The sequence below is a fragment of the Oncorhynchus masou genome, chromosome 24 (genome assembly GCF_036934945.1).
Source record: "Oncorhynchus masou masou isolate Uvic2021 chromosome 24, UVic_Omas_1.1, whole genome shotgun sequence".
NCBI classification, from domain to species: Eukaryota; Metazoa; Chordata; class Actinopteri; order Salmoniformes; family Salmonidae; genus Oncorhynchus; species Oncorhynchus masou.
Genome location: NC_088235.1, coordinates 106447237 through 106474819, shown reverse-complemented (window position 1 = coordinate 106474819; position 27583 = coordinate 106447237). Strand labels below are relative to the sequence as shown.

The window sequence follows — 27583 nt, the reverse complement described above, 5'->3', positions numbered from 1 at the left end:
TATTCTGTCTCTCACTGTTCAAATAAACCTACCATTAAAATTAGACTGATCATTTCTTTGTCAGTGGGCAAACATAAGAAATCTGCAGGGGATCAAATACTTTTTTCCGTCACTGTAGGTAGTTGTCCTGCTGAAAGGTGAATTTGTAGCCAACCCCATGCTTGGAAATATGAAGTATGGTACTCAGTGATTTGTTATGTTGGATTTGCCCCCAAAATAACACTTTGTATTCTGGACAAAAAACAAATTGCTTTGCCACATTTATTTTGCAGTATTACTTTAGTGCCTTGTTGCAAACAGGAAGCATGTTTTGGAATATTTGTATTCTGTAGAGACGTCCTTCTTTTCACTCTGTCATTAAGGTGAGTATTGTGGAGTCACTACAATGTTGCTGATCCATCCTCAGTTCTCCTATCACAGCCATTAAACTCTGTAACTGTTTTAAAGTCCCCATTGGTCTCATGGTAATATCACAAAGCAGTTTCCTTCTTTTCTGGCAACTGTACACATGACAAGTGACACAGTAGCAAGGTCCCCATAGGTAGCCTCATAAGGTGTCTGTGTGACATGAAATCCTGCTGATATTGGTGAAGGAAGGGGACAGTCTCCATGGCCTTTGAAGATGTCTCTATTTCTCCTATATTCGTATGGACACACAAAAACATTTGAGTAATTTAGCAGGCGCTCTTATCCAGAGCAACACACAGTAGCGAGTGGAAGCATTTTCATATTTTTTTCGTACTGGTTCCCCGTGGGAATCAAACTAGCAACCCTAGCTTTGCAAGCACCATACTCTACCAAATGAGCTACACAGGACCACACACACACAGTGATATTGTATACAATGTATACATTCAGAGAAAGTAGAACACAACAGTATACAGACCCAATGAAATGTGTTATGTTATTGTGAGCACAGCAGATTCATCATTGTATTACACTTTGTTACAGATTGAGCCTGGTGGCCTTGGTCCATAAATAAATCACAGTGAGGGCTGTATTTCTGCTCTAGCTGCTTCAGGAGAGAGAGTGAGGGAGCGAGAGAGCGAGAGAGTGAGAGAGCGAGAGAGAGAGAGAGAGAGAGAGAGAGAGAGAGAGCGAGAGAGAGAAAGAGAGAGCGAGAGAGAGAGCGAGAGAGAGAGAGAGAGAGCGAGAGAGCGAGAGAGAGAGAGAGAGAGCGAGAGAGCGAGAGAGTGAGAAATAGAGAGAGAGAGAGCGAGAGAGCGAGAGGCATGTGATGCACCACTGAAAGACCAGATAATGAGACAAAAGCCAGTGTACTGAGCCTCACCTTTATCAATTTAATGGGCTTTACTGGCATGGGAAGCATATGTTAACATTGCCAAAGCAAGAGATCTAGATAATAAACAAAAGTGAAATAAACAATACAAATTAACAGTAAACATTATACTCACAAAAGTTCCAAAAGAATAAAGACATTATAAATGTCATATTATGTGCAAAAAAATGTGGTATTTCACCCAATAGATATGGGAGTGTCACGAATATTACCGAAAGTGGCTCCCCTTCTTGTTCTGGTGGCGCTCGGCGGTCGTCGTCGCCAGTCTACGAGCTGCCACCGATCCTTTGTTCCATGTTCGTTTGGTTTTGTCTAATTGGTTTCAACTGTTCATTGTTTGGTTGTTAGGGTGGTGTTATTTAAGTTCGTTTAGCCCACTTCTGTTTGTGCGGGCTTGTTCTTCTGTATTTGTAAGAGGTGTTAGTGTTTTGTTGCTGTCCTGGTATTTTTACCTCAGGGTACTTATTGTAGTAATAGTTATGCCTGTGTTGGGTATAACTATTTTGATCTTTTGATTTTGGACATTAAAGCGTGTTTTTTCCCGCATCCTTTGCTCTCTGCGCCTGACTCTACACCCATTCACTCATTGAGTGTTACAGGAGTTTGTTTTCAAATTCTTTGTGGATCTGTGTAATCTGAGGGAAATATGTTTGGGCAGTGTGCACATAGCCTGTGTTCTCTTTTTTTACCTTTATTTAACCATGAAGTCAGTTAAGAACAAATTCTTATTTTCAATGAGGGCCTAGGAACAGTGGGTTAACTGCCTGTTCAAGGGCAGAACGACAGAGTTGTACCTTGTCAGCTCGTGGGTTTGAGCTTGCAACCTTCCGGTTACTAGTCCAACGCTCTAACCACTAGGCTACCCTGCCGCCCCTGCCGTTTAAAGTTTAACTAAGTCATTGGCTCGCCCGTGAGCAGAGACATGATCTGGCGTCATAGACCCACCTCTTGAGAGCTAGGTCTGCCTACGGCGGCCTTTCTCAATAGCAAGGCTATGCTCTCTGTCTGTACATAGTCAACGCTTTCCTTAAGTTTGGGTCCGTCACAGTGGTCAGGTATTCTGCAGACTGTGTACTCCCAAATAGCATTCTAGTTTGCTCTGTTATTTGTTAATTCTTTCCAATGTGTCTATCAGGAATCAAGGTAAGACCCAGATGCAAACACGTCGAGAAAACGAGAGACTGGCAGGAGCTGAGAACAAAAACGCTGGTTGACTTGACAAACAAGACGAACTGGCAACGGACAAACAGAGAACACAGGTATCTAATTCTAATTCTTGTATAAATGTAACGGTCGTCGTATGAAGGAGAAGAGGAGGACCAATGCGCAGCGTGGCAAGTGTCCATATTTAAATCGAACAAACTGAACACGACAAAAATAACAAAGTGCAATAACAAACCGAAACAGTTCCGTGTGGAAGACACAGGAAACAATCACCCACAACTCAAAAGTGAAACCAGGCTACCTAAGTATGGTTCTCAATCAGGGACAACGATTGACAGCTGCCTCTGATTGAGAACCATATCAGGCCAAACACAAAGTCCCAAATTATAGAAAAAGGAACATAGACTGCCCACCCCAACTCACGCCCTGACCATACTAAAACAAAGACAAAACAAAGGAACTAAGGTCAGAATGTGACAATAAAATAAATTAGTAAAGATGAAACTATTTGTGAAATTATGTAAGGTGATGTTAAACCTTTAATGAAGGACAATTGTATTCCCTTTAAAGTTGAACTAAGTCATTGGCTCGCCCGTGAGCAGAGACATGATCTGGCGTCATAGATCCGCCTTTAAAAAAAAATGTTTTACCCCCTTTTCTCCCCAATTTCGTGGTTTCCAATTGTTAGTAGTTACTATCTTGTCTCATCGCTACAACTCCCGTACGGGCTCGGGAGAGACGAAGGTCGAAAGCCATACACTAATTGCACTGTTTGTCTACATAACCTGGTTCCAGTATTCATGACATTGCCCTGAGGAAGGCACAGTGATGCCGAAAGGTTGGTAAATACCCATTAAATTGCTGGTAGTTTATGTATGGCGTATGCGACTTTCTTTATTTTGATAGTTAATATAGCACTGCGCCATGGTCTGTGTGGAAGATTGAGTTGATTATGTTCCCATTTTTATAGCAGTCAGCAAAAAGTGTCTCTTGATTTTCCAAAATGTGCTTATTTTTGTACTCTTTTCGTGTCATCTCAATTCTTACATCCAGAGGGAACTGTATTGTAATGACCTCTGAACCGCAGGAGGGGGCTTCAAAGGCCTCTGCATTTGGGTGGGGGAGGCTGTGAAACTCTTCTTCCATTGTTTGTTTCAAGGGCTTTGACACCTCACTTCACACCTCACTGCTAATTGAAGTGTTATGTTCTGTCCAAGCAAGCTTGGTAGCCTTAACTTAGCATTCAGTCCTTATAAAGTAACAAAACAAATTGTAATGTATTTTTCTTCTTGGCTTTAAATGTAGATTCAGACTAAACATTACTCACTCAGTTCCAGGTTGGATGGTGTTTTCAGGTTTCTGTTTGTTTGCCAGAGCATTTGCTGTATAGCTTGGAAATAGCTACAGTCTACAGTCAATCACGGACTACAGGAAGAAATCCAGCCCAGTCACGGACCAGGATGTCTTGCTCCCAGGCAGACTAAATAACTTTTTTGCCCGCTTTGAGGACAATACAGTGCCACTGACACGGCCTGCAACGGAAACATGCGGTCTCTCCTTCACTGCAGCCGAGGTGAGTAAAACATTTAAACGTGTTAACCCTCGCAAGGCTGCAGGCCCAGACGGCATCCCCAGCCGCGCCCTCAGAGCATGCGCAGACCAGCTGGCTGGTGTGTTTACGGACATATTCAATCAATCCCTATACCAGTCTGCTGTTCCCACATGCTTCAAGAGGGCCACCATTGTTCCTGTTCCCAAGAAAGCTAAGGTAACTGAGCTAAACGACTACCGCCCCGTAGCACTCACTTCCGTCATCATGAAGTGCTTTGAGAGACTAGTCAAGGACCATATCACCTCCACCCTACCTGACACCCTAGACCCACTCCAATTTGCTTACCGCCCAAATAGGTCCACAGATGATGCAATCTCAACCACACTGCACACTGCCCTAACCCATCTGGACAAGAGGAATACCTATGTGAGAATGCTGTTCATCGACTACAGCTCGGCATTCAACACCATAGTACCCTCCAAGCTCGTCATCAAGCTCGAGACCCTGGGCCTCGACCCCGCCCTGTGCAACTGGGTACTGGACTTCCTGACGGTCCGCCCCCAGGTGGTGAGGGTAGGTAACAACATCTCCTCCCCGCTGATCCTCAACACTGGGGCCCCACAAGGGTGCGTTCTGAGCCCTCTCCTGTACTCCCTGTTCACCCACGACTGCGTGGCCACGCACGCCTCCAACTCAATCATCAAGTTTGCGGACGACACAACAGTGGTAGGCTTGATTACCAACAACGACGAGACGGCCTACAGGGAGGAGTTGAGGGCCCTCGGAGTGTGGTGTCAGGAAAATAACCTCACACTCAACGTCAACAAAACTAAGAAGATGATTGTGGACTTCAGGAAACAGCAGAGGGAACACCCCCCTATCCACATCTATGGAACAGTAGTGGAGAGAGTAGCAAGTTTTAGGTTCCTCGGCATACACATCACAGACAAACTGAATTGGTCCACTCACACAGACAGCATCGTGAAGAAGGCGCAGCAGCGCCTCTTCAACCTCAGGAGGCTGAAGAAATTCGGCTTGTCACCAAAAGCACTCACAAACTTCTACAGATGCACAATCGAGAGCATCCTGGCGGGCTGTATCACCGCCTGGTACGGCAACTGCTCCGCCCTCAACCGTAAGGCTCTCCAGAGGGTAGTGAGGTCTGCACAACGCATCACCGGGGCAAACTACCTGCCCTCCAGGACACCTACACCACCCGATGTTACAGGAAGGCCATAAAGATCAAGGACATCAACCACCCGAGCCACTGCCTGTTCACCCCGCTATCATCCAGAAGGCGAGGTCAGTACAGGTGCATCAAAGCTGGGACCGAGAGACTGAAAAACAGCTTCTATCTCAAGGCCATCAGACTGTTAAACAGCCACCACTAACATTGAGTGGCTGCTGCCAACACACTGACACTGACTCAACTCCAGGCACTTTAATAATGGGAATTGATGGGAAATGATGTAAATATATCACTAGCCACTTTAAACAATGCTACCTTATATAATGTTACTTACCCTACATTATTCATCTCATATGCATACGTATATACTGTACTCTATATCATCGACTGCATCCTTATGTAATACATGTATCACTAGCCACTTTAACTATGCCACTTTGTTTACATACTCATCTCATATGTATATACTGTACTCGATACCATCTACTGTATCTTGCCTATGCTCTGTACCATCACTCATTCATATATCCTTATGTACATATTCTTTATCCCCTTACACTGTGTATAAGACAGTAGTTTAGGAATTGTTAGTTAGATTACTTGTTGGTTATTACTGCATTGTCAGAACTAGAAGCACAAGCATTTCGCTACACTTGCATTAACATCTGCTAACCATGTGTATGTGACAAATAAAATTTGATTTGATTTGATTTGAAATAATCATCTTTGGTTGTAGGAATCCTTCCAGGTAGTTTTGTTCAAAATCAGGTTGTAGGTTTGGAGTGAAGGTTATGTTGTGGAGGGTAGTACCCTGTATTTGTCCTTGCCGAAGATTTTGAGTTATATAAACTTTGATTCTATCTTATTGTAAAAACATGCTAAACATCTCTGTGTGTGTGTGTGTGTGTGTGTGTGCTGACCATTCATGCAAGCCGTAAATCCTTGTGTATTCAAGCACACACACTTACCCAGCTGTTGGTCAGCACCATAGTCTGCAGGGCCTGAGGATTACAGCCAGTGTAGGACATGAGGTGGGGAGGAAGGTGGAGCTGAACACACCATGCTGTGACACCTGTAGACCAGAAAATAACTTTTCAAAAGTAAAAAAAAAAAATAGTAAAAACCTGGTTATTCTAACCACAATAAAGGACGGAGGTAAAAACGTGAGAATTAACTTGAGAAGTGAGACAGAGGACAATATACAGAACGACTGCAGGGTTACCACTTTGAAGAATCTCAAATTTCAAATATATTTTGATTTGCTTAACACTTTTTTTGGTTACTACATGATTCCATATGTGTTATTTCATAGTTATATATTTTTGTTACTACCTGATTCCATATGTGTTATTTCATAGTTATATCTTTTGGTTACTACCTGATTCCATATTTGTTATTTCATAGTTATATCTTCTGGTTACTACCTGATTCCATATTTGTTATTTCATAGTTATATCTTTTGGTTACTACCAGATTCCATATGTGTTATTTCATAGTTATATCTTTTGGTTACTACCTGATTCCATATTTGTTATTTCATAGTTATATCTTCTGGTTACTACCTGATTCCATATGTGTTATTTCATAGTTATATCTTTTGGTTACTACCTGATTCCATGTGTGTTATTTCATAGTTATATCTTTTGGTTACTACCTGATTCCATATGTGTTATTTCATAGTTTTGATGTTTTCACTATTATTCTACAATGTAGAAAATAGTAAAAATAGAGAGAAACCCTGGAATTAGTAGGTTTGTCTAACCTTTTGACTGGTATTGTGCATTTTGATAAGGTGACAGGGATATCACAAAGTCAGAGACTTATTTCTATTGTGGTTCCTACATTCCATGGAGTAAAAACATGACAACATTAGGCTACATCGATACAGACACATTACATACAGATTCATAATTTTCTTTTTATTGCTCAATCATTAGCCGGCTTTTGACTTTCTTTTGAAATTAAATTCTGGTCGGCATGGCTTTGATTTTCTGTGGTAGTTTGTTCCACTCAACCACGCCGGTATAATAGAATAGGGCAGAGTGAGAGACAAATACCAAACAGCACTATTTATGGTCTGTGAATACAAATACTTCAAATGACCATAAACTTAACATACTTGTTATCGGTAGCTTACGTGTCTCGTGTTTTGTAAACAGAAATCCCACCATCAGATTTCTAAATGGGTCATCTCTGTCTCACCACGAATCCTAACCCAGGAAGCACCCATCATTAGGAGGCCACAATCCAGGGCAGGTGAAGTTTTGAATACTGAGCAGCAGCAGTGGTGTGCAAATATCCCCAGGTACTTCCTGCACAAGCTTGTCCTATCACCCCTTACACACCAGCTATTGTAGGTCTAGCTATGTAAACATGAAGCACAGCAGAGCTTTCTGAGGTAATGAATATGTAACCGGTGTGAAATGGCTAGCTATTTAGTGGTGCGAGCTAGTAGCGTTTCAATTGCACTGAAGCATGCACCAGAGCACCAGCTTTTCTGGTTGACCGTGTGATAACGCTTTCGGTAGCCAATGTGAACAAAACCTTTTAAACAGGTCAATATTCACAAAGCCGATGGGTCAGACAGATTACCAGGACGTGTACTCAAAGCATGTGCGGACCAACTGTCAAGTGTCTTCACTAACATTTTCAACCTCTCCCTGACCACCTATGTGGTCACCTATGTGAGAATGCTGTTAATTGACAGCGTTCAACACCATAGTGCCCACGAAGCTCATCACTAAGCTAAGGACTCAGAGACTAAATACCTCCCTCTGCAACTGACTTCCTGTCAGCCCCCAGGTGGTAAGAGTAGGCAACAACATGTGTGCCATGCTGATCCTTAACACTGGGGCCCCTCAGAGGTGTGTACTTAGTCCCCTCCTGTATTCCCTGTTCACCCACGACTGGCAAAACACGTCTACAACACCATCATTAACTTTGCTGACGACACAACAGTGGTAGGCCTGATCACGATAACGATGAGACGGCCTGTAGGGAGAAGGTCAGAGAACTGGCAGTGTGGTGCCAGGACAACAACCTCTCCCTCAATGTGAGCAAGACGAAAGAGCTGACCGTGGACCACAGGAAAAGGCGGGCCGAACATTGACAGGGCTGTAGTGGAGCAGGTCGAGAGTTTCAAGTTCCTTGGTGCCCACATCACCAACGAAAAATCATGGTCCAAACACACCAAGACCGTCATGAAGAGGGCACGACAAAACCTTTTCCCCCTCAGGAGACTGAAAAAATTTGTCATGGGTCCCTGGATCCTCAAAATCTTCTACAGCTGCACTATCGAGAGCATCCTGACCGGTTGCATCACCACCTTGTATGGCAACTGCTTGGCATCTTTGTGTAAGGCACTACAGAGGGTAGTGCGAACGGCCCAGTACATCAGTGGGGCCAAGCTTCCTGCTATCCAGGACTTATATTATAGGAGGTGTCAGAGGAAAGCTCATAAAATTGTCAGAGACTCCAGTCACCCAAGTTATAGACTGTTTTCTCTGCTACCGCACAGCAAGTGGTACCGGAGCGCCAAGTCAAGGACCAAAAGGCTCCTCAACAGCTTCTACCCCCAAGCCATAAGACTGCTAAACAATTCATAAAATCGCCACAGGACAATTTACATTGACCCCCCCACCCCCCTCCCTTTTGTAAACTGCTGCTACTCGCTGTTTGTTTGTTACCTATGCATAGTCACTTCGCCCCCTCCTACATGTACAGATTATCTCAACTAGCCTGTACCCCCGCACACTGTCTCGGTATCGGTGTCCCCTGTATATAGCCTAGTTATTGTTATTCTTATTGTGTTACTTTTTATTTTAGTCTTCTTGGAAAATATTTTCTTCATCTTGAACTGCACTGTTGGTTAAGGGCTTGCAAGTAAGCATTTCACAGTAAAGTCCACACTTGTTGTATTCGGCGCATGTGACAAATAAAGTTTGATTTGAATTGATGACTTCACTCGCTCTGACACAAGAGATCAGCATAACACATTGAGAGCGATGAAACAACAGTAGCCTATTCATTTTCAATGTAGGAAGTGAAGTGGGTGGAGGGACCATTGGCCGATGCGAGCATGGGCGAGGGATGTGAACAGGGTGGTACCAAAGTTGGGGAAAGTTCAACTTTATGCAGATACTCTGCGACATTGTGTCCTATCGAAGCTCAATATAGCTTCCAGGCCTTACTGTATTGGCTGCTGACACCTAGCACTATCTAGCCTGCTTGCTAGCACCAACAAGTAGCGGAAGCAATTGTGGCTATCCGTATTTACTCAGTTAAAAGGATCTCGGCCATCACTTTGAAGAATTTGTTTCCCTGGCCGTGGCTTTTGTGGAGCGATAGTTAATGATTCTTCGTGAGAGGTAGCTGTTGATGAGTTCAGAAGGTCCCTGGTTCAAGCTCAGGTTGGGGCAAGGAGAGGGACAGAAGCAAAACTGATACACATAAGCTGCTGTTTAGCTGTAATCAGGAAATTTTTGGCTAATCTTTACTTGCTTTCTTTGTTTCTTGATTCAGAATAACAGTGTATCTTGTGAATGTCTGTGTCCAGTTGCAGGTGGTAAAAATAAATAAAAACACAGAGAAAATTTGGAAACATATTAAATCCACTTTTTTCACCGAGTGAGGAATTCCCTCACCATTTCAGCAGTCAGACATCTTGCATTTCCTGACATCTTTTCAGGAACTGGTCATTTCTATGCTCCGCTGCCATGTGTAGATGTAGATGACAGCTCGTCACACAGTGCAACCAAAACAAAGATCTACACACATGCAAGAAGCATTTCTCACTTGATACAAAACGTGGATTTAATATCTTTCAGCATTTAAAAAAAATAAGTTTTACTACCTGCTAAACTTTACACTAGCGACGCTGTAACGGTGATATGGAGAATCACATATCCTGTTACGGATTTAGTTCCAAGTCACATGGTATACACTATCCAATGAAATCCTTACTTGCCGGTTCCTTCTCGACAATGCAACAACAATAAGAAATCATTAAAGAATACGAACATAAAGTAAGTGGCTCAGTAGAATAGAATAAACACTTTAGCACAAGTATAATACAGGATGGCACAATTTATTGTCCAATATTTAGCAAACAAATTAATAATTCACGCAAAAATAGCCATAAAAAAGCAAAGTCGAGCAGGAACCAGCAAGATGTGCGCCCTCCTAAGCGCCGCTGTAGCTACTAAAGGTCTTACTGTAGCCTACATTAGGAAGTGCTATATTGATGGCTCTGCTGTCAATTTGTCTCATCTCACCTAGTAACAAACCAATGGTCGTTCAACATGATAGGCAACAGAGAAGAAATCAAGATATGCCAATGTTGCATTGTGTGAAAAAGTAGGCCTAAAATTGTCTTGTGGTTTTGAGGGCAGGCAGGCACGTAGGAGTACATTAAATGCCATTTAAAATATATATACACTACCGTTAAAAAAGTTTGGGGTCAGTCCATTAAAATAACATCAAATTGATCAGAAATACAGTGTAGACACTGTTAATGTTGTAAATTACTATTGTAGCTGGAAACTGCAGATTTTTTAAAATGGAATATCTACATAGGCATACAGAGGCCCATTATCAGCAACCTTTCAATCCTGTGTTCCAATGGCACATTGTGTTAGCTAATACAAGTTTATCATTTTAAAAGGCTAATTGATCATTAGAAAACCATTTTGCAATTATTTTAGCACAGCTGAAAACTGTTGATCTGATTGAAGAAGCAATAAATGTAAAGCTCGTCCTCTTCTTCTGAGGAGGAGTCGCAAGGATCGGACCAAAGCGCAGAACACTAAAACAAAAATAACAATGAGAATGATACGAAACGAAACAGTCCTGTCTGGTGACATACACAAAGACAGAACATAAACACCCACGAAGCACAAGTGGGAAAAGGCTACCTAAGTATGATTCTCTATCAGAGACAACTAACGACACCTGCCTCTGAGAACCATACCAGGCCAAACGCAAAAACACAACATAGAAAACGGAACATAGACAACCCACCCAACTCACGCCCTGACCATACTAAAACAAAGACATAACAAAGAAACCAAGGTCAGAACTTTACAATAAAATTGGCCTTTATCTGGAGCATCAGCATTTGTGGGTTCGATTACAGGCTTAAAATAGCCAAAAACAAATCACTTTCTTCTGAAACTTGTTAGTCTATTTTTGTTCTGAGAAATTAAAGCTATTCCATGCAAGAAATTGCCAAGAAACTGAAGATCTGGTACAATGCTGTGTACTAGTCCTTTCACAGAACAGCGCAAACTGACCCTAACCAGAATAGAAAGAGGAGTGGGAGGCCCTGGTGCACAAATGAGCAAGAGGACAAGTACATTAGAGTGTCTAGTTTGAGAAACAGACGCCTCACAAGTCCTTAACTGGCAGCTTTATTAAATAGTACCCGCAAAACACCAGTCTCAACGTGAAGTTCCTCTGTCCAGTGTCTGTGTTCTTTTGCCCATATTGATCTTTTCTTTTTATTGGCCAGTCTGAGATATGGCTTTTTCTTTGCAACTCTGCCTAGAAGGCCAGACCCCAAAAATGACAGAACCCGTGGGAAAAAGGGTGCGCGCTTCTCGAGCAACCATGAGCAAGCCTCCTATAGAATGCAGACATGCTAGAGCGGAGCTTCAAGAAGCCTCAGCCACTATATCTATGGCGGCACCAAAAAAAGAACAAACACAAAGTAAGCACTCTAAATAAATGCACAATCTGAAGGAAATAACTTAGCAAATTACATCAATAACTGGTAACGGCCAAATGAGGAGTATGTAATAGTCATAACCGAATCAGCACACAAGGCAGAGCAGGGCTTGTGCCATCACAGGGTGAGAATTCAAACCCAGACATGGGATATACACTGGTGTGTTTCATTGATCCAGGGACTTGAACCTTATGCAGTTCGGTGGTCATATAGGCTGAAGTGCAGTCACAGCACTTCTAAAGTGGCCTGAACTGTCTTGACGTAATCTCACTTCAATGCATATTCGAATGACCTTCCGACTTCCGCATCCCTCACCTCATAATGCATACATGAGCAGTTCTGGAGTAGCAGGGGGGAGACGAGGGAGGCTCTGCTCAAGGCTGGAGGGGCTTTCTGGGCTCAAGGTGAAATGGAAGTGGTGATGTGGAGGCACACACTGGTTCAAAGTTTAACTCTTTATTGACCCTATTTCTGACACACAGACCCCTTCTTCCAACCCCTCTTTCTCTCTATGTATGTATGTATGTATGTATGTATGTATGTATGTATGTATGTATGTATGTATGTATGTATGTATGTATGTATGTATGTATGTATGTATGTATGTATGTATGTATGTATGCATGTATGTATGTATGCATGTATGTATGTATGTATGTATGTATGTATGTATGTATGTATGTATGTATGTATGTATGTATGTATGTATGTATGTATGTGTGTGTGTGTGTGTGTGTGTGTGTGTTAAACTGTGGCCTTGGTCTAATGTATGTATCTAGGTCATATTTCTAAACCCCCTGTTTTAGGGTTAACTGCAGCCACAGGGTCAACACCAGAGGAATGCTATTGCACCATAACCTCTTAGCTACAGTTTCAGTTGGTTGACCTCTGAATGTACCGAGGGAATTATTAGCCTGCATGTGAATCTCTCTTTTGTGGAAAATTACAGGTAACAGACAAAATAAAGGAAACACCAACATAATGTCTTAACAGGATGTTGGGCCACTACAAGCAGCCAGAACAGCTTCAATAACTGGGCTGAGTTCTGTTGACTGACGCACACTAACAGACAGACAGACACTTTAAACCATCTATGCTCCTTTGAGACCCCCCTTTCAAAGTCACTGAGATCTCTTCTTCTAGCCATGGTAGCCATTTTTATACATGACCCTAAGCATGATGGAATGTTAGTTGTTTAATTAACTCAGGAATACACCTTTGTGGAAGCATCTGATTTTAATATACTTTGTACCCCTCATTTACTCGTGTTTCCTTTATTTTTGGCAGTTACCACAGTGCCTTCAGAAAATATTCATACCCCTTATTGCACATTTTGTTGTGTTACAGCTTGAATTCAAAGTGGATTAAATATATTTTGTTTTTCACCCATCTACACACAATAGCCCATAACGGCAAAGTGAAAACGTGTTTTTAGACATTTTTACACATTTATTGAAAATTAAATACAGAAATATACCTTATTTACATAAGTATTCACACCCCTGAGTCAACATGTTACGATCACCTTTGGCAGCGATTACAGCTGTGAGTCTTTCTTGGCAAGTCTCTAAGAGCTTTGCACACATGGATTGTACAATATTTGCACATTACTCTTTAAAAAACTCAAGCTCTATCAAACTGGTTGTTAATCATTGCTAGGCAGTAATTTTCAAGTCTTGCCATATATTTTCAAGACGATTTAAGTCAAAACTGCGCCCCTCAGGAATGTTCAATGTCACCTTGGTAAGCAACACCAGTGTATATTGGCCTTGTGTTTTAGATTATTGTCCTGCTGAAAGGTGAATTTTGTCTACCAGTAAATGCTGGAAAGCAGACTGAAACAGGTTTTCCTCTAGCATTTTGCCAGTGCTTAGCTCCATTCCGTTTTTAATCCTGAAAAAAAAACTCCTTAGTCCTTGACGATGACAAGCAGACCCTTAACATGATGCAGCCACAACCATGCTTGAAAAGGTGAAAGGTGGTTGTCAGTGATACAGAATGTTGTGTTGGATTTGCCCCTAACATAATGCTTTGTACTCAGAATATAAAGTTGATTTCTTTGTCACATTTTTTGCAGTTTTACTTTAGTGCCTTGTTGCAAACAGGATGCATGTTATGGAATATTTTTCAACAGTACAGGCTTCCTTCTTCCACTCTGTCATTTAGGTTAGTATTGTGGATTAACGACAATGTTGTTGATCCATCTTCAATTTTTCTCCTTTCACAGCCATTAAACTCTAACTGTTTTAAAGTCACCATTGGCCTCATGGTGAAATCCCCGAGCGGTTTCCTTCCTCTCTGGCAACTGAGTTAGGAAGGACGTGTCACGCCCTGGTCGAAGTATATTGTGTTCGTCTTCATTTATTTGGTCAGGCCAGGGTGTGACATGGGTTTATTGTGGTGTGTTTTGTCTTGGAGTTTTTGTTAGGTATTGGGTTTGTGGCTTAGTGGGGGTATCTAGCATAGTCTATGGCTGTCTGGAGTGGTTCTCAATCAGAGGCAGGTGTTTTTCGTTGTCTCTGATTGGGAACCATATTTAGGCAGCCATATTCTTTGAGTGTTTCGTGGGTGATTGTTCCTGTCTCTGTGTTTTCACCAGATAGGACTGTTTAGGTTTTCACACTTTTATTGTTTTGTTAGTTATTTCATGTCAAGTTCCTTAATTAAAGAACATGAATAACCACCACGCTGCATTTTGGTCCGATCCTTGCTACACCTCTTGGTCAGAGGAGGTGGTAGAAGGAAACCGTAACAGGACGCCTGTATCTTTGTAGTGACTGGGTGTATTGATACACCATCCAAATTGCACAGTGCCTTCAGAAAGTATTTCTTGACTTTTTCCACATTTTGTTGCATTTCAGCCTGAATTTAAAATGGATTCAATTTATATATTTTTTGTCACAGGCCTACACACAATACCCCAAGTGGAATGATGTTTGAAGACATTTTTACAATTTAATAAAAATTAAAAGGTGGAGTCAATAAGTATTCAACCGCTTTCTTATGGCAAGCATAAATAAGTTCAGGAGTAACAATTTGCTTAACAAGTCACTTAAGTTGCATGGGCTCACTCTGTGCAGCAATAGTCCAGCATCATGTCCAAATCATACAAAAGCATTTCAAATTGATTGTGAAGCTCAACAAAGTCACATAGGGGATTTGAAAATGATGCGTGAAAATGTTTGTGCTACAAATGCGAAAAAGTTAGCATGTGGAAACAGGAACAGGGAAACTACACCAAAACATGAATTGCTGTCCTACCTTGTCCATAGACTGGGTAAGATAAAAACCAGTGTCATTTTGTCATTTGGGTTAACTCTCCCTTTAATTTTCACACCCTTTCTGGGCTTTTAGACATCACACAAAAACAACGCTCCTTAAAATAACGAGGGGTGATATACAACTAATCAGTTATTTAAGAAAAGTAGAGAGTGATCATCTAGCCACATGTAGAGCAAACAGCTCCAACAAACTCTGTTTCCTCCACAGACACTGTTTGCTGTTGAAAGAAGAGCAGTGGGACTCTAAAAAGCTCATTAGAGATGTAGGATTTTAATTTGAGCCAGTTTACTGTGAACACTGAGGCTGTACCCACTTTAAATGACAGTTTTAACAGTGGCCTAGGAATGTAGGCCTACCATAATGTAGACCTACCAAAAACAATGGAGAAAATGCATCCCATAACATTTTAACATGGAAATAGCTGTTCTATCGTTCTGCCTACAGTAGCAGCCAATCTGTGGTGTTTAATGTAGGCGTACATTCCATGAGACTTGTTTTATTCACATTCAGGACTTGACATGAGCCGGTTTATCCACTTGTCCTTCAGACAAGGAGGTGAATGAAGATGTTTTTGTGTTGTTTGATGCAAGAAACCACTTTACAAAATAAAATTCATATTTTTTTCCCATACCATTATTACAGAGAATCAGACCGGTTATGCTATCCTCTGCCTATTGGCTACTTAGCTTATTCAAGCCTGTCTCAAAATACAACAATGCCCCTCTTCAAGACAAAAAAAGGCTCTTTACCTGATTCACTTTTCAAAGATGTCTAGAAATATACAGGTTTTGTGCTCTTATAGGAAGCAATCACTCCCCTATTGCTGGCTACAAATTATCGATAACTATTTGCATATAGGCCTACTGCAGCTCTGATTGGTTATGCCGCACTGATCTGTGTCGAGTGCAGGCTGAGTCTTGTGCAATAGAATCCTACTCCGATGCGTTCTGCCTACAACAAAATCTTTTGCATAGTTTGTTTTGATTCGGTATGCTGCAATACAAGTGGCTAATATTGCATTGATTCGATCACAATTGCCATAGTAAAGGGAAACATTAATAGTGTTAACTAACAGGGTAAACTCTAGAAAGTTGAGTGCTTCTCTCTGTGGGCTGATAGTTCTTCTGTGCAGCAATCCTGGGTGAGCTTCGCAGCAGTCCCGGGCTACTGCGTGCCCGTGTGCAGTTTAGAGAGAACATTGGCCAATGGGCTGATGATGATGATGATGATGATTATTGTAGACTAAATAACCAGTCGATATGGTCTCTCATTGATCTGAGGTCTCATTGATCTGCTCTGAGACTCTGGGGTCGTTCCGGGTCTAATACATCTCAATCTCCATTGTACCACTTCATAAGGGCATTGAAGAGAAATTGTGTCATCTAGGAGGGTGTGTTAGTGGTGTGCTGATTTTATGTTGACGATAGTGTGCAGTTTTATCCTGAAGTACAGTATTGAGTGTGATTCTGTTGTACTCCCAGTATATTGCAGCCTTTTCAGAGATGGGTGTAGGTGGGGGGGGGGGCTTGGTTGGGGGATGATCGTTCATAACATTTTCTCTCTGCACGTGGCCAGAATCTTAGGGGATGACCTCTGACCCTTTCCGAGAATCACTCAAGGAAAACATACCGCTCCTGTGTGTGTAAGGAAGAGAGTTGGTTAGCCCGTACGTAGCCTGTTGGGTAAACGTTTGGACAGTTTTCACATCAGGGCCTGTATTCACAAAGCTTCTCAGAAAAGATCTTAGAAATCCTGTTAAAAACCTGTTTTAAAGCTAGAACCCTTAATTGAAACAATAACAAAGTGGACACCCTGCCTTTGTTTTAGTAAAACATCTGAGAGATGGGCCTGGAGAAATGTAACCACTCTCAAATTCATGGACAGAGCTCTGGATGCAAGGACTTACCATTCATGATATAAAAAAGTATAGTTACAACCATTTTTTTTGAGGCTATACAGTGTTTGTTTACATTTACATTGTTTACAAACACTGGAGTAAATTAAGATGATATTTTGTGTTCTGATGAGCTGTGACAGTTGAACTGAGATCATGAAACATTTATAAGTTATATTCTTCAATAATCAATGGGTATACAGTATATAACTATATAACTAAAGATTTTAGCTTTAAAACAAACAATTATTAAGGATGATTATGGTTAAGACACTCTGAGCAAGGATTAAAATATACTCAGTTGGTAATCACAACAGTTTGAGGTAGCACAAAGGGAAAAATGTAGTGACTCTCAGTGACATTGATGGATTTTGATTAAGCTGAACCGGGGTGCACTGGGCTCTGGCCCGTGACATGTATGAGCAAAAGCATTGAGGCAGGAGCACTGTTCAATCATGTTGTCAACAAGGCAGCATGATGCATCTTTCAGAAAATGTTTCCATTAATTAAATGTACACTACTGTTCAAAAGTTTAGGGGTCACTTAGACATTTTTTGTCCATTAAAATAACATGAAATTGATTAGAAATACAGTGTAGACATTGTTAATGTTGTAAATGACTATTGTAGCTGGAATGGAATATCTAATGGGATATCTACATAGGTGTACATAGGCCCATTATCAGCAAATATCACTCCTGTGTTCCAATGACACGTTGTGTTATCTAATCCAAGTTTAGCATTTTAATCAGCAGTTTGCAGCTACAATAGTCATTTACAACATTAACAATGTCTACACTGTGTTTCTGATCAATTTTATGATAATTTAATGGACAAAAAAAAAAAAAATTCTTTAAGAAACAAGGACATTTCTAATTTACCCTAAACTTTTGTACGGTAGTGTATTTTTGAATTTTCAGACTACTTTTCATAGGGAAGATGTAACACGTTTTATCAAAAGCAATCACTTTTGCATGTAAAAACACAGAATCCTTTTCATTACTCCACGTGCTTAACCTATGTCACCTTTGGTTTCAGCCGACTCCACTGTCGGCCAAAAAAGGCACCCGGTTCTTTGCCCGGGAGGAAGGCTAAGGCCGGTTTTGTGATAGTGATGATTTGTCAGCACAGATGGTTTGTTTACATAACAGGTTATGATAATAGGGGGGTAAAGTTGGTCTGACATTGGATTGCATATGGGGTTAGTTAGGGATGTCAATAAATTACAATATTTTCATGTTGCACATCTTTTAGTTGTCTGATTAAATGCTTTCAATATTTGTATATGAATTTCTACAATTTATAGTTGGCTTGAGGTTTTTAAGTCATTGAAATGTGGAGTTATTGACATTTTAAAATATTGTCCCCTGTACATTGTGTAATTTACTGATGGTCCCTAACGAGCCCCATAAGGATATCGAATGTCAAACCAAATTGACTATGTGCATTACGATCTGGTCACATGCAGCTGTGCTCCGAATGAATGATGACTTAGGTGCTGCCAGATGTGGACAGGATTGAAATAAACCCAGTAGTGAACTACATGTAGTTCAACTAGTAATGAAACTACATTTTGCAGTAGCTTTGTGGTAGTTCTTGGTTGTGTTTTCAGTATTTAATGTATTTTTTGTTGCCATGCAGCGGTGTAGCTAGCTACTGGAACTACACACTACTTTTTGGGGGGAAAAAACAAAAAAAATATGGGTGAAGTAGGCAATCATTTCCTTTCTTTTTTGTCATCAGACCTGTTTAATTCTCATTTGAAACATAGTTATTGTGTTTAATAGGATAAATTACACATTCTGTTAACATCTGACAAAAGAGTGATATGTCCTTGCGATTTGTATTCTATAGCATTTCAGATTTAGATTGGATAATTATTAACAAAGTAGTTTGGATAGTGAACTACAGTACTATTTCAAAGTAACTTTAGTTTAAGTAAACTTCATTTCTTCTTAATAGTAGCTTTAGTGTAGTTTAACTTCTTTCAGTGTGAAGTAATTGGTAGCTTGGTAAACTATATTTTCAAAGCAGCTTCCCCATCATCACGTTTTCAAAACAAGTTGCTTTTTAGGGGACAGTCACTCTTTAAGGGAATACTATGAAATATGCCACATTCACATGCTATCAGAGCTTTTGGACGCTCCTAGTTCCTAACGGGAAACTTCACTTGAATGACCGTTCAAGTTGGAATTGCAAGTTGGAGACTCAGAGAAAAGGTGATTACCCAAGTTGTAGAGTTTCAGACCTTTTCAACCAAAAGATGACAACAAATCAGTTTTTGACAACTATGACCTTTAGGCTTTCAATATGGATAATATAGCTAGTATGACCAAATTGTGATCGTTAAGCAAGCTAGCAAACTGTATTATTAGCAATGTTACACAATCTTATCAAGCTAGCAAACTGTATTATTAGCAATGTTACACAAGCTTATCAAGGTAGCAAACTGTATTATTAGCAATGTTACACAAGCTTATCAAACTAGCAAACTGTATTATTAGCAATGTTACAAGCTTATCAAGCTAGCAAACTGTATTATTAGCAATGTTACACAAGCTTATCAAGCTAGGAAACTGTATTATTAGCAATGTTACACAAGCTTATCAAGCTAGCAAACTGTATTATTAGCAATGTTACACAAGCTTATCAAGCTAGCAAACTGTATTAGCAATGTTACACAAGCTTATCAAGCTAGGAAACTGTATTATTAGCAATGTTACACAAGCTTATCAAGCTAGCAAACTGTATTATTAGCAATGTTACACAAGCTTATCAAGCTAGCAAACTGTATTATTAGCAATGTTACACAAGCTTATCAAGCTGGCAAACTGTACTATTAGCAATGTTACACAAGCTTATCAAGCTAGCAAACTGTATTATTAGCAATGTTACACAAGCTTATCAAGCTGGCAAACTGTACTATTAGCAATGTTACACAAGCTTATCAAGCTAGCAAACTGTATTATTAGCAATGTTACACAAGCTTATCAAGCTAGCAAACTGTATTATTAGCAATGTTACACAATCTTATCAAGCTAGCAAACTGTATTATTAGCAATGTTACACAAGCTTATCAAGGTAGCAAACTGTATTATTAGCAATGTTACACAAGCTTATCAAACTAGCAAACTGTATTATTAGCAATGTTACAAGCTTATCAAGCTAGCAAACTGTATTATTAGCAATGTTACACAAGCTTATCAAGCTAGGAAACTGTATTATTAGCAATGTTACACAAGCTTATCAAGCTAGCAAACTGTATTATTAGCAATGTTACACAAGCTTATCAAGCTAGCAAACTGTATTATTAGCAATGTTACACAAGCTTATCAAGCTAGCAAACTGTATTATTAGCAATGTTACACAAGCTTATCAAGCTGGCAAACTGTACTATTAGCAATGTTACACAAGCTTATCAAGCTAGCAAACTGTATTATTAGCAATGTTACACAAGCTTATCAAGCTGGCAAACTGTACTATTAGCAATGTTACACAAGCTTATCAAGCTAGCAAACTGTATTATTAGCAATGTTACACAAGCTTATCAAGCTAGCAAACTGTATTATTAGCAATGTTACACAAGCTTATCAAGCTAGCTAAAATCATATTGTTTTAATAATTTCTCCGACTCCAAAAGCACTTTAACACATTGATTTATATACAAACTCAGGGTTTCCCAACCCACTCCTAGACCCCCCTCCCCCCCAAACATTTCTAATTTTGGTTTTAACCCTAAACTGGAACACCTGTTTAAATTAGTTAACTAATCATAAAGGGGGGGGGGGCACTGTATTCATGACTGATTGGGGGCACTGTATTGAAACCACCGTGCCTCCATCTTGGAACTCCTCCACCATTGTAAAACATATTTTGGAAGCTATACATATCCTTGTATTAATATCTACATTTGTTTTTTTTCCCACATTTATATTACATACACATTAATGCATACTTTTCAATTATATTGTTAGCCAAATACATGTAATTATGTCCTTGAAACATTTAATTGAAATACTGTTGAATTCCATCCATTCCTTTCGAGGACTGCTCCTATCTGGGAGTGCCAATATGGCCAACCAGTGGCTTCAAAGTCTCTCAATGGCCAATACACAGTGCTTGAATTGGACAGGAGCTCACTGGAGCTAAGTACCGGCACCTCAAATGTTCTACTGCTTGAGCTCCTGTTCCACACATACTGCTTTTTTGTTACGGTATTTTGCTTGTAACAAAAAAATGGGCAACATTTATGACCCCCTTACAAACAGGCAAATTTTTACCACATTCTTCCTTGCATATTCTTATTTGTGTTGTCATCATGTGTTGCTGCCATGCTATGTTGTTGCCTTAGGTCTCTCTTTATGTTACCTTTATTTAACCAGGCAAGTCAGTTAAGAACAATTTCTTATTTCCAATGACGGCCTAGGAACAGTGGGTTAACTGCCTTGTTCAGGGGCAGAACAACAGATTTTTTTAACCTTGTCAGTTTAGGGATTAGATCTTGCAACCTTTCGGTTACTAGTCCAACGCTCTGCCCACTAGGCTGCCTGTAGTGTTGTGTTGTCTCGCTTGTCGTGATGTGTGTTTTGTCCTATATTTTTATTTAATTTATTCTTATTTTTAATTCCATCATTTTTAATCCCATCCCCGGCAGGAGGCCTTTTGCCTTTTGGTAGACCGTCATTGTAAATAACAATTTATTCTTAACTGACTTGCCTAGTTAAATAAATGTTAAATAAAAAATATATTTAAAAAAATGCCTTTTATACCTCCCGTGCGCAAAAAATTGCATATACACCTAAATATAAACTGTACCAGCATCTATTTCAGTCCAAGTCAAGCACTGCCAATACATACTATAAGCAACCAGGGTTTATAGAGATCTTTGTTTGAACACAATCATGTCGGACTTCCTAGTTCAATCAAATGTATTTATTAAGCCCTTCTTACATCAGCTGATGTCACAAAGTGCTATACAGAAACCCAGCCTAAAACCTGATTTCAAGCAATGCAGGTGTAGAAGCAGTTTCCAACAAGCATTTGAAGCCAGCAACAGACTACAAGTGATTGTCAAAAGATTAATATGTTTACTATTAGCACTATATTAGCACACGCCTCTTCACTCCTCAGCTCTAACTAGCTTTGGCACAGCAGCTAGGCATCAGGCCACTTGCGATAATGTTGCAAAAAAAAAAACGTTTCATAGGTTTATCATTTTTAACGATCACAATCAAAAGTTAATAAAGATGCCCAACTTATATGCATTTCCAATTTAGGAATATTTTTTTAATAATGTGATATTTAGCTCCAAAAGGATAACTTGAAATAACATGATGTAAATTAAGTAAGCTCTTTCCTGCAGTCAAATGACTTGACCATATTTATGACTACCAAGAAACACTCTGTGTGACCCTGATATAGCACACGGCAGTAAAAAGTTATGAATAAAAAAATGATTTTATTAGCTTAGTGGTTGGAAGTAGGCTATTTAGGCATATCGTGTGAAATTGGCCTTGTGAAATAATCGTCAAAAGTTTAAGAGACACTGTTGAATGACCAATGTTCTATTCTGAGCTGCTTTGTGGATATGACCCCTGACCTCAAGGGGACAAGGCACGTTAGAACCATGTTCATATGCAGAAAACCTGTTCATATGCAGTGAGGACCATTTGCTCGTAGACCATAGCCAAATAACCACTACTTTAAAAGAAAATAGGCAGGGAGCAGAGAGAGAAAGCTTTGAGAAAGGGGAGATGAGAAGAGACATTGGGCACAGATGTCATTTCAATGTGTAGTTTTCATTTAATTTTGGTTAGTTGTCAACTAACATGAATTCAGTGTGAAATTAACCAAACATTTCACCATGTCATGGGATTTAGGTATTAAGTTGGGTGGAAAAAAATATGAAATTCCCCTACGTTAATAACTTTTTTCAAATCCAATTAGTTTTCCCCGTTGTTTCAACGCCATCATATTTCATGTTTTTGTTGAAATTACATGGAAACAACACCAATTCAACCCGTTTTTGCCCATTGGGAGGATTGAGGTAGAGGAAAGAGCATGCGAGTTGGCTACTTTTAATTCATCTAATGACGACACGTCTGCTCTTATGTTAATATAAGCACCTACATTTGAGTGAGGCATTAAAATGTCTGGTCGCCATGGCGATTACTGAGATAGAGAGCCAAATTACTGGTGCATAGTAGAATTAAGCACCACTTACTGAAGCTTTTACCAAAATGAGTGTAAGTGTACCAACAACAAAAAAAGAACAGGGATTTAGCTGAATTGTGTGAGCCAAATAGAACATCAACTTTCTGTGTGTGTGTGTGTGTGTGTGTGTGTGTGTGTGTGTGTGTGTGTGTGTGTGTGTGTGTGTGTGTGTGTGTGTGTGTGTGTGTGTGTGTGTGTGTGTGTGTGTTTGCCCTTTTGGCTTACGCCCATTAGAGAGAGAAGACAGAGATGGAGGCACAAACGTAAAGGGACTCTGTGTACCTCTAAAGAGGCCTAACACTCATGTCTTGCACCCGGCTGGGTGCATCGGGGGTAACTGGGGCCTCGCATCAGCCTTAAAGGTAAAGAGTGGAGGCAGACTTGAGGGGTGTACTAGCAGAGTGGTTTGAGGAGTTAGCGAGGTAACTTTGGTCAACCGAGATCCAACTCTGGATAACCGGTACCATGAAAGTGGCTCACCTTTTAATCAGGTTAATTTATATGGCTATGAATGCTTCAGAACTGCCCTGCTCCGGGGTAGGCTACTCAAGGTTAACTACATTTATCCTGAATGAAGTATCTGAACTGCGAGTTGAGAACCAATGAAATCAGATTCCCTCCCTCTCGCAAACATTGCTTCATCATCCCCTTCATTTGAGGAAGACGACCGATTAAATATTTTATTAATCAATGGTTTGGGTAAAAAAAAAAAAAAATCGCATTACATATTTGGCAGTGACAGAATCTATTGACATTACACAATTATTTTATCGATAGAATTAGAAAAAGGGTGCTGTGTGCATTGATAAGAACACAAAAGCACATTACCGATATATAATAAAAGAAAGACAGCACTTCTTATTTCAGCATTTTCTCAATGAAGAGTTCGGCGTTCGACTAGCCACGCGCAGTTACAAGCCTGCTAGAGTTAGGTTAGCGGCAGGCGAAGGAGCAATATCCACAGTTGTAGTACGGATGAAGCCTGAGCTGGAATGTGAAGCGAACTGAAGTAATTTCAGAAAAGCCTGGGCAAATCTAGCTTCAGAAAGTGTTCACACCCCTTCACTTTTCCCACATTTTGTTGTGTTACAGCCTGAATTTAAAATGGGTTAAAGTGAGAATTTTTTGTCACTGGCCTACACACAATACCCCAAAATGTCAAAGTGAAAATATGTTTAATTTTAATTTTTACATATTAAAAAAAATGAAAAGCTGAAGAGTCAATAAGTATATAAAATCAAATCAAATTTTATTGGTCACATACACACAGTGGTGGGCCGTCAGGGCCAGCAAGGCCTTCTCTGCTGGCCTAAGCATCATCAGAATATATATATATTTTTTAAATATATTTTCCCACAAATATGTATTAAATTATTTCCCAGAGTAAGAGTTACACTCTTCATTTCATAACGTTCCTCTTGTTTGCACTGCTTCCAGCCCCAGGTTGAGATTTGGAGGGCTGGTCTTTATGTTATTTATCCAATCATATTCAGCCATCATGTGTTGCCAGGGATCTAAAATCTGCCCTCAGGCCTTCAGAATCAACAGTGCGGGCGCTTGTAGCTTAAAGTGAATGGAAATTAAAATTTAGTGTCAACCAATCAGCTTTAGAGCTGGCTATTGTACGCCTGCTGGCTGGCTCCAGTGTTACACAGGAGCCAGCTAGCAGGCGTAGTGCGTGCACGTCTTTTGATTGGAGTACCAATATTGAGAGGCAGGTCCTATATGGGCAGGTCTCAGAACTAGGAAACTGAAATTGATCAACAAATTAATTTGTGTACTACTAAGCTGTTTTTTCAACCCACAATGGCGGAAGGAGAAGATATCGATTTGGTCGAGGATATAATTATAACGCCATTCTCAAGACAAACCTTTCAAGAAAAGTTAGACATTGTCAGGAGAGGTAGACTCCGACGCTACGAAGCATGTCACAGGCGGGAAAGGGGTTCGTTCGCCACTTTCAACTATGGGCGCTATCAATGACTCACAGGCTCCGAGAAGCACTGCAAACTGTACTGCTGGGAATGCCTATTATTTGCAAGTGATCGATTTGGTGTTTGGAGCCACACTGGCTTTGAAAACCTGAGTTGTCTAACCAAGGCAGCAACGAGACACCAAAGTACGGCTGGGCACTTACAAGCAATGGTGCTTTTGAAAACTTTTGGGGACACCCGAGTGGATTTACAGCTCAACGAACAAGCACGCAGGGCAACGAAGCTGCACAATGAATAGGTATTGTACTCTTCCCCTGCAATTCTCTGAATACAAATGTCAATTTCAAGGTGACGCAATGCCTGGTTATACTGCGTTTCTGTCTAAATGTATAGTGTCTAGAGCCATGGCATCATAATGATGGTAATAAGAGGTGGATTAATTCGGGTGGGACTGTGTAGGACTTCACTGAAGGCCCAGGCCCCAGAACCACGGCACGCTACTGCATACACATGTTTAGCAGATGTTATTGAGAGTGTAGCAAAATGCTTATTTAATAACCCTTTGTTATGGTAAGCCTAAATAAGTTCAGGAGAAAAGATTTGCTTAACAAGTCACATAATAAGTTTCATGGACTCATTCTGTGTGCAATAGAATTGTTTAACATGATTTTTGAATGAATACCTCATCTCTGTACCCCATGCATACAATTACTTAGTCGAGCAGTGAATTCCAGACACAGATTTAACCACAAATACCAGGGAGGTTTTCCAATGTCTCGTAAAAGAACAGGGTTCAAAAGAAAAGTTGACACCGAATATCCCTTTGAATATGGTGAAGTTATTCATTACACTTTGGATGGTGTATCAATAAACCCAGTCACTACAGAGATACAGGCGTCCTTCCTACCTCAGTTGCCAGAGAGGAAGGAAACCTCTCAGGGATTTTATCATGATGAGGCCAATGGTGACTTTAAAACAGTTGCATAGTTTAATGGCTGTGATAGGAGAAAACTGAGGATGGATCAACAACATTGTAGTTGCTCCACAATATTAATCTAATTGAAAGAGTGAAAAGAAGCAAGCCAGTACAGAAAGAAATATTCCAAAACATGCATCCTACAAAAAGGCACTAAAATAATACTGCAAAAACTGTGACAAAGCAATACATTTTATGTCCTTCATACAAAGCGTTATGTTTGGGGCAAATCCAACACATTACTGAGTACCACTCTCAACATTTTCAAGCATAGTGGTGTCTGCATCAACTTACGGGTATGCTTGTAATCGTTACGAACTAGGGAGTATTTCAGGATTTTAAAAAACGGAATGGAGCTATGCACAGGCAATATCTTCGAAGAAAACCTGCTTCAGTCTGCTCTCCACCAGATACTGGGAAATTAATTCACCTTTCAGCAGGTCAACCTAAATTACAAAGCCAAATCCACACTGGAGTTGATTACCAAGTTTTAACCTACATCTGCTTGAAAATCCATGGCAAGACTTGAAAATGGTTGTCTAGCAATGATCAACAACCAATTTGACAGAGCTTGAAGAATTAAGAAAATAATAAATGGGCAAATATTGTACAATCCAAGTGTGCAAAGCTCTTAGAGACTCACCCAGAAAAACTTACAGCTGTAATCGCTGCTAAAGGTGATTTTAACATGTATTAACTCAGGGGTGTGAAAACTAATGTAAATGATATATTTCTGTATTTCATTCACAATAAATGTGCATATTTCTCAACAACAACAAGAATTCCCTTAGTCATTACGGGGTATTGGGTGTAGATGGGTGAGAAAAAACATATTTAATCAATTTGGAATTCAGTCTGTAACACAACAAATGTGGAATACCCCTTCGGATCAATAATTTAGCCAGCTAACTTTGATACATAGCCAGAAATAATTGTGGATTTTCCGGTTCATTAAGAAAGCAAATCTTAGATATGTGTTTTTGGTTGTTGAGTCAATTAGAGAATGCCCATTTCAAGCTTATCTTTCGAGAAAATGTAAAGTTACATCACAATATTTAGGCTAGTTAGCTGGCTAACTCCTTGATCCTGCTTTGTACTATACCCCTCAGGTCACAGTAGTTATAGTATCAACAGACAAATCAGGGATTGTTTATCTTTAGCCTGTGTCCCCATGCTACTCACATGACTACTGGGCTTCTCATGCTGCTCAAATCCACTCGGTCCCCTGCTACCAATCACAATGGACTATTACTATGTCCTAAGTCATCTATAGATTTGTCAATAAACTTTACCCAATATCTGGGAAAGACCATATAAGTTCTGACTCTGGGTAAATGGAGGACTAGTCTAGCAGGC

At 40.2% G+C, this 27583-nt stretch overlaps 1 long non-coding RNA gene across 1 annotated transcript; it reads right to left on the bottom strand.

Annotated features, from left to right (window-relative positions):
* Window positions 1–25: 25 nt before the first annotated feature.
* Window positions 26–27583, bottom strand: LOC135513203 (uncharacterized). Its single transcript, XR_010451502.1, has 3 exons — window positions 27410–27583; window positions 6174–6277; window positions 26–637 (listed from the first exon to the last, which is right to left on the bottom strand). It is a non-coding gene; the product is annotated as an uncharacterized LOC135513203 (long non-coding RNA).